Below are 12,500 nucleotides of genomic sequence, written 5' to 3'. Positions count from 1 at the left end.
GTTAGTGGATGGTGGAAGAAGAAGGAAAAGGAGGAGAAGAAGGAGGAGGAGGAGGAGGAGGAGGAGGAGCAAAGAAGAGATGAAAGAAGAATAGATAGTTCGTAGAAAGGAAGAAGACTAAGCGAATAATTAGAAAAAAAAAGGAGGAGGAGGAGGAGGAGGAGGAGGAGGAGGAGGAGGAGGAGCCCCCAAAGTTCTTTCAACCTGGGAAAAGGGAATATGTAAAGAAATAATGTAGGACAAGGAGGAGGAGAAAGAAGAGGACGAGGAGGAGGAAGAGGAGGAGGAGGGGAAGGAGGAAGGAGGAAGAGGAGGAGGGGGAGGAGGAGGAGATGCTTTCATACCGGAAAAGTGGAAAATAAGAGGAACATAAAAAAAAACAAGAGACAGAGATACAAGAAGAGATGGGAGACTAAAAGAGGAAGAGGAAGAGGAGGAGGAGGAGGAGGAGGAAGAGGAGGAGGAAGGAAGGGAAAGAAGAATGGAAAGGAGAATAACATGAGTGGATGAGGATGAGAGGTGTGGCTAGAGAACGGTGAAGTTGGATGTGGAAGATGAGGTAGAGGAGGAGGAGGAGGAGGAGGAGGAGGAGGAGGAGGTGGAGGAGGTGGAGGTGGTGAGTCGTGCCTCCTTCCTGCCCCCTCCCCCCAAAGTGTCGTAAGTCGTTGTTTATGAGGTTCTAAACTGTGTCCTCTGCTCAGGGGTGGAGGAGGAGGAGGAAGAGAAGGAGGAGGAGAAGGAGAAGGAGGAGGAGGAGGAGGAGGAGGAGGAGGAGGAGGAGGAGGAGGAGGAGGTGGTGGATCATGAGGGAAGGTGAGCGTTATTCATTTGTCACACATCGTTGGCTTGATCTCTTCCTCACCTGCGACACACACACACACACACACACACACACACACACACACACACACTATTACAAAATCATTCATCCCTTATAGAGTTTGCAAGAAAATTCTCTCTCTCTCTCTCTCTCTCTCTCTCTCTCTCTCTCTCTCTCTCTCTCTCTCTCTCTCTCTCTCTCTCTCCGTTGCTTCGAATCACTCATGAAATCTCACACTTTCTCCCTCCCTTCAAGTAAACTCTAACAAAACACGTATACAAAACACTGCTAACCCCCACACACTCCTGCACCACACCTGTACCACACCTGCAGTACTTCGCAATACACTAGAAAACATCCCCCAGAAGAAGTCACGCAGCTGCTTCGCGCATTTGAACTCGACTCGAAACAGTAAGTGAAGCTTCAACATATTCACCACTTCTCGCTTTCCTCACACTCCACAGACACGTAATCTGAAACGCTTTGCTCTCTCTCTCTCTCTCTCTCTCTCTCTCTCTCTCTCTCTCTCTCTCTCTCTGTGACTATTTTTAAACGCCACAGGGATAACTAATCACGTTCTCAAGAGTGCTTCCCCTACTAATACTATAGAAATCTTGTTATTTATCACCAGAACTGTAAAAAAACACCCTGGAAACCCCGCGTCACCAAGGAAAGCCTTTTGAAAGTATTGGAGGTGTGGCTAGAAATTATTCAGAATATGCGTCACAGTCTCCCTTCTTCCTCTCGTGTCTGTGTGTGTGTGTGTGTGTGTGTGTGTGTGTGTGTGTGTGTGTGGCATCATCTTATCTTCATCCTCACCATGCGGGAACAAGCAGCTGGTGTCTGTCATAAGGTATAGCAATGTTTAAATAAATAGGAGTGCTGTATATAGGCAATGCCGCGTGTAGGACTGATGGCTTCCTGCTGCCTTCCTTGTCTTCAGATGTTCTAATGTTCCTGTTGGGTTATGCTGTTAGTATGTCCTGAGGCACAGAGAGAGAGAGAGAGAGAGAGAGAGAGAGAGAGAGAGAGAGAGAGAGAGAGAGAGATGGATGGTGAAATAGACTAGTAGGAACGTTCTGTAATTCTCTCTCTCTCTCTCTCTCTCTCTCTCTCTCTCTCTCTCTCTCTCTCTCTCTCTCTCTCTCTCTCTCTCTCTCTCATTTTTTTATGGTTTGATGATATGCTTCTGTGTTTTACGATTTCCTGACGCAGACGTGTTGAGGAGGAGGAGGAGGAGGAGAAGAAGAAGAAAGAGAAGGAGGAGGAGAAAGAGGAGAAAGAGGAGGAGGAGGAGGAGGTGGAGGAGGAGGAACATTTATAATTAGTCATACAAGAAGACGAAGAAGACAAGGAAGATGTGAGGGGATAAAATAGAACAGTGCAAATATTACATACGAAAAAAAAGAAAGAAAGGAAAAAAAGGAGATGGAATAACAACGAAGAAAACTGAGCCAATAAGAAATGAAAGAAAATGAAAAAAAAATAGATAAAAAAAGCAGAGAATGAATATGAGGAGGGAGACTGGAAATAAAACGAAAAAAAAGAAGAAAGATAAAAGAGGAAAGAAAATAAGGGGAGGCATTTAAAAAAAAAGAATTGTGAAGTGAGAAAATGGAAAAATGTAAAAAAAAAGAAAAATGCGGAGGTGAAGGTGGCGCAGGAGGAGGAGGAGGAAGAGGAGGAGGAGGAGGAGGAGGAGGAGAAGGAGGAGGAGGAGGAGGAGGAGGGGTTATGCTCCGCGGATGAGTGGCTTTAATACTCTGATCCATGGCGTCAGTTCCGCTTTTCTTGCAGAGAGAGAGAGAGAGAGAGAGAGAGAGAGAGAGAGAGAGAGAGAGAGAGAGAGAGAGAGAGAGATTAGTGATGGAGTGGTAAAGGTCGTTTTGGGTGTGAGTGTGGAAAGAGAAAGAGAAAGGTTACGTACTCAGACACACACACACACACACACACACACACACACACACACACACACACACACACACACATGCACACGCCTGCATTACATCGTAGGCAGAATCTATTGCACTCTCTCTCTCTCTCTCTCTCTCTCTCTCTCTCTCTCTCTCTCTCTCTCTCTCTCTCTCTCTCTCTCGGACACATATGTAAACACCTTGACTTTATTTATCTACAGATTCTCTCCCCTTCCCCCCTCCTCCTCTTCCTCCTCCTCTTAAACAACCTCGAAATGGTCAGTATGCTAGTTAAATCTTCCTTTGTTTTCCTTTTTCTCCTTCCCATTTCTCTCCCTCCTGCTTTCGTCATTCCCTCTAACTCCTTGCTGTCTTCTTCTTCTTCTTCTTCTTCATCATCTCATCCTCTCTTATCATCCTTGTCCTTTTCACTTTCGTTCTCTTGTCTTTCTTCTTTTTTCTCTCATATATCTCCTCCTCCACCCCCACCTCCTCCTCTCCTTCCTCTTCCTCCTCCTAGTTTTCCCCCTCTAGTCTTTCTCCTTTTTTTCTCCTCGTTTTCTTGGTAATCCTCCTTCTCCTCCTCCTCCTCCTCCTCCTCCTCCTCCTCCTCCTCCTCCTCCTCCTCCTTCTAAATGAGTCTTCAGGCATCATTTATTATTTTTTTTTTCTTATCTACGTCATTTGATGCACGTCTGTTATTTACACACAGCTCTCTTAACATATTCTTGATGCTCTCTTTACCGCGACGCCGCTGCCTGACGTATGTTTGAGATTTTTAAACTTACCCCAGTCCTTTCTCTCTCTCTCTCTCTCTCTCTCTCTCTCTCTCTCTCTCTCTCTCTCTCTCTCTCTCTCTCTCTCTCTCTCTCTCTCTCTCTCTCTCTCTTTATTATTCTTTGCATCTTGTAATAATATTCATGATGTCTTTGTGTGTTTCTCTTTTGTCCTTTTTTTTTATTGTCTATTCCCTTCCCTTCCCGTTCCTTCCCTTCTTTTCTCTCTCCTGCTTTCTCCTTTCTTTTTTCTTCTCTTCTGTTCTCTCATGTTTCATCTTTGTTTTGTTTTCTCTTGTATTTTCTGTTCTGTCTTGTTATGTTTTGTTCTATTTTCTTGTTTTCATCTGTTTCTTCTCTTCCCTTTTTTCTCTTTCCTCTTATTTTTTTCTGTCATGTTTTCTTTTTTGGTTTCTGTTCTCTTCCGTTTTGTTCCCGTTTTCTTCTCTTCTCTACTCGTCTTTTTTTTTATTTCCTTCTTTTTGTTCTCTACTTTTGTTAATATATATATTTTTTCTAGTGTCCTGTGCATTAATAATATCAGTCAGTCCACGGCCTTTGTTTTACTGATGGCAATATTTCTCCATCCCCCCCCCTGCTCTTTTATCGCTCTTGAGGTGACGCAGGACATGAATATTCCTCATAACATAGTCCCGGTTCATTATTATAGCCGCCGTCCATCTCTCTCTTTCATTAATATTGCTCTAATTATTATCCCGTGAATAAGTACTCGTGTTGAATATTACATTGGCCTGCACCTGGGTCATTCATTAATAGTGGAGGTGGCATTATTAGAGTAGTACATTTCGTGTGTGTCGATGCCAGTGTTCCAGCTTCCATTCGTGTCTGTTTGTGTCTGACGTGTTGTGACCTTTCTTCAGTGAACTCGATAAAAATTAACTGAGATTTGTTTCCTCACTTCCCGCTGACTTCCCAGGTTAAGACATTCACTCTGACTTGGTAATGTTTTTCAAGCGTTTGTTTCTGTTTTCTACGTTTTATTTTATTTTTGATTCTGCGGTGTCCTTTTGTTGCAATGTTCTTATTTTCCCTCCTGTCACTGGTCCCGCTGTCTGCCAGGTCACGACACACATTGATTAGATAACGTTATTCAAGCGCTTCCTTTTATTTTCCATGGCGTTTCATAGTTTGTTTTGATTGTTTATTTATTCACTTCCACTCGTCCTTCAGTATAGCTTGGATAAATCATATTTCTGCAGTGTTTCTTGTTGCAACATTCTTCTATTTCCTTTCCACACTCAGCTGCTGCTCGCCTCCTGTCCCCTCCCTCCCTCCCCGCGCCTCCCGCCATCCCATGACAAGGTGTGCTGGTTGTTCTATTGCACTCACACTTCAGCTCAACTCGAATCATGTTTTCTATTTGGGTTACGTTTTCTCAGTGGAGATGATGTTTCGTTTTCTTTGACTGATGTCCAGCGTTTCCGGGTTGTGTTGTACTTCGAGTTTTCCTTAATATGATTTTTTGTTGTTTATGTTTGTTTGGTGGTCTGGTGTCATCTGTTTTACGATGTTTTTTTTTTTAGTGGTAAGTAACATGTTTTTATTTTTCATTTCACCTTTTCTATTTTTTTTTCGCTTTTTTGTCACATTTTTTTCTTATAAGGAAGTAATATTTTCACTTTTTATTAAACTTTTTTTCAAATTTTAAAATTTTATGATAAAATGTTCTATTATTAGATTGTAAATAAAAAAAACATCTTTTCTAGCATTTTTTTCATTTTATCATCACATTTTTTATGAGGACATAACATTCATTTTAAAAATTTTACTTAACTCTGTAATTGAAACAACGTAATCTAATCGAGTAGGAATTTACATTTTCTTCGAAGCGTTTTTCATCGGAGACTCCACAATTTACATATGTGTGTGTGTATTATATATTTATATATATATATATATATATATATATATATATATATATATATATATATATATATATATATATATATATATATATATATATATATATATATTAGAAACTCAGTGCACGTAGTTTTTCGTTCTTTTCTCCAGTTCTCTTTGAAGATGTGCAGAGGCGTATATATTGGAGTCAAAGGAACGAAATAAATTGAAAAGAAATCAAGCAAAAAAAAAAAGAAAAGAAAAGAAAAAAGAAATATATATATATATATATATATATATATATATATATATATATATATATATATATATATATATATATATATATATATATATATATATATATATATATATGTGTGTGTGTGTGTGTGTGTGTGTGTGTGTGTGTGTGTGTGTGTGTGTGTGTAAAAGACATGAACAAAATGAAACAAAATGCAATTCAGAGAAAGTTTTTGTTCTCGGTGTCATAAAAAGCTTTGATGATTAGTAGGGTAATGCATCCCAGAGAGAGAGAGAGAGAGAGAGAGAGAGAGAGAGAGAGAGAGAGAGAGAGAGAGAGAGAGAGAGAGAGAGAGAGAGAAGGGATGATTTTTCTTTATGAATACGATAAAGAAAAATCATCCACTCTCTCTCTCTCTCTCTCTCTCTCTCTCTCTCTCTCTCTCTCTCTCTCTCTCTCTCTCTCTCTCTCTCTCTCTCTCTCCTGCTGACAGGGAAACTATTCTGCATCGAATTTGGAGGAGAGGACCGTGCTTGGGGAGACCTGAGAGTTAGGTCCAGAATGTTAACACTGGGACCTCACGGCTTACGGGGGTGTTACTGGGGCGTTAAGGGAGGTGTTTCTGGCTGCACGAGTCCTACTGTGGGCCTTACATGAGTGTTACTGCTTACTGGGAGTGTGTTGAGCTGCGGTGTGTTGAGCTTGTGTTTTTATTTCACTGGGGTGTTAGAAGGTTTTGTGTTGTAATTCAGGAGTTGTTATTGTTATAATTACATTACATTTACAAAGTTCCGGAGTGTTTTGGTTGATGTGTTTATTGGATAATTGTTAGTGTGATGTACTGTTATGGTGCTGTTTGAGTTTATATATATATGTGTATGTATATATATATATATATATATATATATATATATATATATATATATATATATATATATATATATATATATATATATAACTTTTTTATATATTTTTTGGTGTGGTTGAGATGGGATACTAGTAGTAGTAGTAGTAGTAGTAGTAGTAGTAGTAGTAGTAGTAGAAGAAGAAGAATTGAAAGAGACGATAATTTTAGGAGTAAAACAAAATCCAGAGAGAGAGAGAGAGAGAGAGAGAGAGAGAGAGAGAGAGAGAGAGAGAGAGAGAGAGAGAGAGAGAGAGAGAGAGAATATGCCTCCAAGGGTTCATCCTCCCGTCTTGGCGTGGTAATTAAGTCGGAATATTGCTCAATTAAGGAAATCTACAACCAAAACTGCTTTCCCCTCTCTCTCTCTCTCTCTCTCTCTCTCTCTCTCTCTCTCTCTCTCTCTCTCTCTCTCTCTCTCTCTCTCTCTCTCTCTCTCTCTCTCCATACATTTGTTTGTTGTATTTCTCTTTTTTATTGTTTTATCATTTTGTTTTTGTTTATTTTTTTATTTACTTATTTATAATTCATTTATTTTTATTTGTTTATTCATTTACTTTTTTTTCCCCCAGGTGAGCGGAAGTAAATGAGATGGAGCTAATTACCAGTTACAGGTAAAATTATTATTGTTATTATTATTATTATTATTATTATTATTATTATTATTATTATTGTTGTTGTTGTTGTTGTTGTTGTTGTTGTTGTTGTTGTTGTTGTTGTTGTTGTTGTTGTCGTTATCATCATCATCATCATCATCATCATCATCATCATCATCATCATCATCACCACCACCACCACTCCCTTCAATTCCACCTTCATTTACTCTTTACTCAACTTCCTTCGATTTTCCTTCAATTTTTCCTTCCTTATCCGTCCACACTTAGCGTCACCTTCACTCCCATCAGCTCATTATTTATTCACCTATTAGTTTGTCCATTTTTCTCCCTCTTCCGTCCTTCCGTCAGGGATAAATGGAGCCTCCGTATTATCTTACCATGATTACGTAATATTTCCCTGTCTTATTTATTTTAATCTACACTAATTAGCTCAGGTGAGTGACTTATTAACCTGCCTGACGAGGTGATCAAGGTGTGTGTGCGTGTGCGTGTGTGTGTGTGTGTGTGTGTGTGTGTGTGTGTGTGTGTGTGTGTGTGTGTGTGTGTGTGTGTGGAGGAAGGGAAGAAGAAAGGCCGCAGGGTGATTGATACACACACACACACACACACACACACACACACACATAAATTGTTAGTTCCCATGGCTTACTAATCAGAGAGAGAGAGAGAGAGAGAGAGAGAGAGAGAGAGAGAGAGAGAGAGAGAGAGAGAGAGAGAGGTGATAATAAAAGGAAGAGGAAGTTAAGTGAGGGGATATGAAGGAGGATACGAGAGGGAAAGGAAGATAATGGGGAAGAAGATAAGGGGATGAGAAAGACAGTGAAGGGGGAAAAAGGGGAAAATGAGGAAATTAAGAGATACGTAAGGGGAAGAAGATAAGGGGAAAGAGGGGAGGAGGATGAGGTGAAAGAGGGGAAGGTGAGTGGTGAGCAGGTAAGTGTGAAGAGAGGAGGAGGAGGAGGAGGAGGAGGAGGAGGAGGAGGAGGAGGAGGAGGAGGAGGAGGAGGAGGAGGAGGAGGAGGAGGAAATTGTTACAGAAGGAATAATTCTCTCTCTCTCTCTCTCTCTCTCTCTCTCTCTCTCTCTCTCTCTCTCTCTCTCTCTCTCTCTCTCTCTCTCTCTCTCTCTCTCTCTCTCTCTCATAATTTCCTCCACTCCTTGTTATCTCTCGCACTTAGAAGTATTTCAAGCGCCCCTCCCCCTTCCCCACCTTCTTCACTCCCTTCTTTCCCTTTTCATCATCCTTTTCCTTTTTTTCCCTTCCCATTAATTTCCTTCTCAGTGGGAAAATCATTTGTGTTTATGGGGCTTGATGGGAAATTATTGCTTCCCTCTGTTATTTTTTCCCATCTCCTCCCTCCTCCTGCTTCTCCTCCTCCTTCTTTCCGTGTGTGTGTGTGTGTGTGTGTGTGTGTGTGTGTGTGTGTGTGTGTGTGTGTGTGTGTGTGAATTAATAGATAAATATAGAAAAAGATATGTGAAAAATGGAGAGGAAAAATATGAACTGTAAAATCGTTAGCATGGAAAGAAGATTAATTAGTAACTTTTGCTCGTAAAAGACTAAACGAATTAAATGAATAAAAATAAATATATGTAAGAGGATAATGACTAAGGTCTGAAAAAAAAAAAATGTAATTAAATAGAAACGGCGAACAAATGATAAAGAATTAAGTTAAATGAAAAAAAAGGAAAGACATGTAAATAGATAAGTTGAATAAGATAAATTGAGAACTACTACTACTACTACTACTACTACTACTACTACTACTACTACTACTACTACTACTACTACTACTACTACTACTACTATTACTAAATATATTAAATTCAAATGTGCAGTGATCATTTGCTTAATTACTTATATGTTTCCCGTTTTTCACTTTTTAAAAATTAATTTGTATTTTTAGTATTTAATTTAATTCATATTTTACTTTTCCGTCACGATTAGATATTTACCTTTTCTGTTTCTTTTTTTCTTTCGTTTAGTTAGGTTCATGTTTTGTCTTTCTATCTTTTTTCTTTTCTTTTCCTCTTAATTTGCTTTGTATTCAATTCTTTCATTTTCTCCTTTCTTTCCTCGTACTTCCATATTCCTTCCTTCCTTCCTTCCTTCCTTCCTTCCTTCCTTCCTTCCTTCCTTACTTATTTAATTACTTCCTTCCTTCCTTCATTTCTTTCTTTCTTTCCCTCCATCCTTCTTATTGCTCTTCATACTTTCCATTCTTTTCTCCTTTCCTTTTTCCTCCCTCTCTTAGCCAATTCATTTCTTCTTTCTTTTTTTCCTTTCACCCTCCACTTCTTTATTTCCTTGACCAATAGACGCTCCCTTCGAGATCCTTCCCTTATCCCCAAGTAACCAATCAGCTCTCAGGGAGGGGCACTAAAAGGTTCTGATTGGCTGAATCACTTGGAGGGAAGGAGGGAAGGAAAAAAAGAACAAAGTAAAGGAAAGGGGAAAGAATAACAAACAGAAGAATAGAAATATAAAAAAAAGAAGTGTAGACGATGGAAATTTTTTTTTAGGGAAGAAGGGAAATAAATGAATGGAAGAAAGAAAGGAAAATAGAGAAAAGCGAAGGATGAAAAACGAGGTGAATTAGATATAAAAGAAGGGAAGAAGAAAATAAGAAAATAATAAGAAATAATGAAAAGAAAAAAGTACTGAAAAAAGGAACGCAGAATAAAAAGATAAATGACATAAAATAAGATGAGAGGGAAAGAAAGAAGGTGCAGAAAATGGAAAGAAGTAGAAAATTGAAAAAAAAAGTGAATTAAGAGAAAAAAGAAGGAAGGAAAACGGAGAAAGTTATGAATAGGTAAAAATAGAGAATAAAAAGGGTGGGGAAGCAAAAGGAATGTAAAGAAAATAAAAGGAAAAACGGCAAAAAAGTAAAGAAATCATAAAAAAATAGAATATGAAGAAGAATAAAGAGGAATATAATTAGAAAGAGAAAAAAAAAAGATAAAATTTATATAGATTATGGTAGAAAGCAAAGCGGACTGAAATGAGAAGAAAAGAAATAGGAACAGGAAGTAGAAGAAATAAGATAAAAATGCAACAAAAGATAAAATAGCAGAATATAGGAGAGAAAGAAAGAGAGAGAGAGAAATGTTGTGAAGGGATGAAAGATAGATGAACTAAAAGAAGAGGAAAGGAGGTAAAGTGAATAAAAAGATGTTGGAGGATAAAAGAAGAGAAAGGAAGAGAGAGAGAGAATAATAGAAAAGAGGAAACTAGTGAAAGAGAGAGAGAGGAAAGAGCCAATTAAGAGAAAGATAAATACACACACACACACACACACACACACACACACACACACACACACACACACACACACACACACACACACACACACACACACACACACACACAGAGAGAGAGAGAGAGAGAGAGAGAGAGAGAGAGAGAGAGAGAGAGAGAGAGAGAGAGAGAGAGAGAGAGATTTAAAAGAACAATGGAAAATGGAAATATACAACGAAGATGAAAAGGAATAGAAAAATAAGATGGAAAGAAAGCAAAAAAAAAAAAATAGAAACAAAATAATATGAGAGAGAGAGAGAGAGAGAGAGAGAGAGAGAGAGAGAGAGAGAGAGAGAGAGAGAGAGAGAGAGAGAGAGAGAGAGAGAAAGATATGGGACGTTTCAACTTTTAGATCGAAAATTTTCAACTTAGCAAAGAGGAATCATTTTTGCATTTCCCCGAGCAGCTTTGCCAAACTTCCCTAATCGCTGGGTGCTCGTGGCCACCAACTTCTTCTTACAACCCTGCCTGTCCTCACTTCCTCCTCCTCCTCTTGATATTACTCCTATATGTATTCCTTTTATTTCACTCAATGTTACACAAAGACATAACTGCATCTAGTGTGTGTTCATATTGATCAGTGTTATCATATTGCATTGAAGTCCTGAAAGTCTTTTATTCCCTCTGTTTTCCTGTTCCTCTTCTTCTCTTCTCTTGTGGCTCTCCTTCTCATGTTCCCTTAAAATCATGGAAATTGCTCTTTGTCTCCACTATTCTCTATGTTCTTGTTCTTGTTCTCTCCTCTTCGTGTGATGGATAATGTTATTCTTTCCTTCCATCCTTATCTTCAAACCGTGGGCTTTAATTTCTTACCTGACTGTGTGTGTGTGTGTGTGTGTGTGTGTGTGTGTGTGTGTGTGTGTGTGTGTGTGTGTTCAGTTCCCTGTAGTTTTCTCCTGCTGGTGCTAAGTGGAGCGTCACATTCCTCTCAGGTACAGCAAGGTGTGGCGCAGACTTACCTGGGAAATGAACCGCCAAAAGATGGGACACACAAATATTAATGATCTGTTTGTTCCTCTTCCTTCTCCTCTTCCTTGTTCTCTTCATCGCCTTTAATTTCCTCCTCCGTGCCCTCCTTTTCCTCTTTCTCATCTTCCTCTTTCTCATCCTCTTCTTCCTCAACCTCTTTCTCCTCTAATAGAATAGTTTGAAATATTGGGAGGCCTTCGCACCATCAGTTCAGAAGATTACTTTACACTCGATCGATCAGATATAACAGGAAGCTCTAACCGTTTAAAGAGAACTGGAAAAAAAAAAAAAGATTCTCGTCAAAGGAATTCTAACTTTTCTTCTTCAATCGGCTCGTTAACGTTCGAAATTCTCTCTCTCTCTCTCTCTCTCTCTCTCTCTCTCTCTCTCTCTCTCTCTCTCTCTCTCTCTCTCTCTCTCTCTCTCTCTCTCTACCCTTCAATGTCGCCGGTAATATAATACTTGCAGTTTTCAAAGAGAGATTCGAGAAGCACTTACATTCTAATTGATTAACGTAGCAAACTTAATTTCTTCAGGGAGAGTTCATGAAATGTGTGTCTTATTTCGGGGAGAGAGAGGGGGAGTGAGAGGGAGAGGGAGAGATGTGGTAAAGGGGTGTAACTGATAACTTGGCACACTTGTTATTAAATTTGTAATAGTGGTAGTTGTGGTTGTTACTGTTGTTATATGCATCTCTCCTAGTACTATTTTTTGTTTGTTTATTTATATTTGTTTTATCTATTTATTTATTTATTTAGGTGTTTTTCTTTGTTTTTTTTTTTGTTTTTTTTGGAAGGGAGGGTGTGTTGGGTGGGGGGAGGAGCCTTCTTGTGTTTAATGTACTATCCTTCATCTCTCTCTCTCTCTCTCTCTCTCTCTCTCTCTCTCTCTCTCTCTCTCTCTCTCTCTCTCTCTCTCTCTCTCTCTCTCTCTCATTTGTGTCTTTTTTCCCTTGTGTTCCTTTGTGCTCCTCCTCCTCCTCCTCCTCCTCCTCCTCCTCCTCCTCCTCCTCCTCCTCCTCCTCCTCCTCTTCTTCTTCCTTCCTCCTCTTCTTCTTCTTCTTCTTCTTCTTCTTCTTCTTCTTCTTCTTCTTCTTCTT

General features: G+C 39.2%; 1 long non-coding RNA gene across 4 annotated transcripts in view; it reads left to right on the top strand.

Annotated features, from left to right (window-relative positions):
* LOC135110364 (uncharacterized) overlaps positions 1-12,500 on the top strand; it is a 234,157-nt gene that overhangs the window by 26,801 nt on the left and 194,856 nt on the right. For all 4 annotated transcript variants that reach the window (XR_010273217.1, XR_010273215.1, XR_010273216.1 and 1 more), the window contains one exon: positions 7,087-7,128. This is a non-coding gene — a long non-coding RNA (uncharacterized LOC135110364). The remainder of the gene's footprint in view (positions 1-7,086; positions 7,129-12,500) is intronic.

Source organism: Scylla paramamosain, chromosome 20 (assembly GCF_035594125.1).
Source record: "Scylla paramamosain isolate STU-SP2022 chromosome 20, ASM3559412v1, whole genome shotgun sequence".
Lineage (NCBI taxonomy): Eukaryota > Metazoa > Arthropoda > Malacostraca > Decapoda > Portunidae > Scylla > Scylla paramamosain.
Note: the sequence above shows the minus strand (reverse complement) of the source record. Positions and strands in the feature narration are given on the sequence as shown.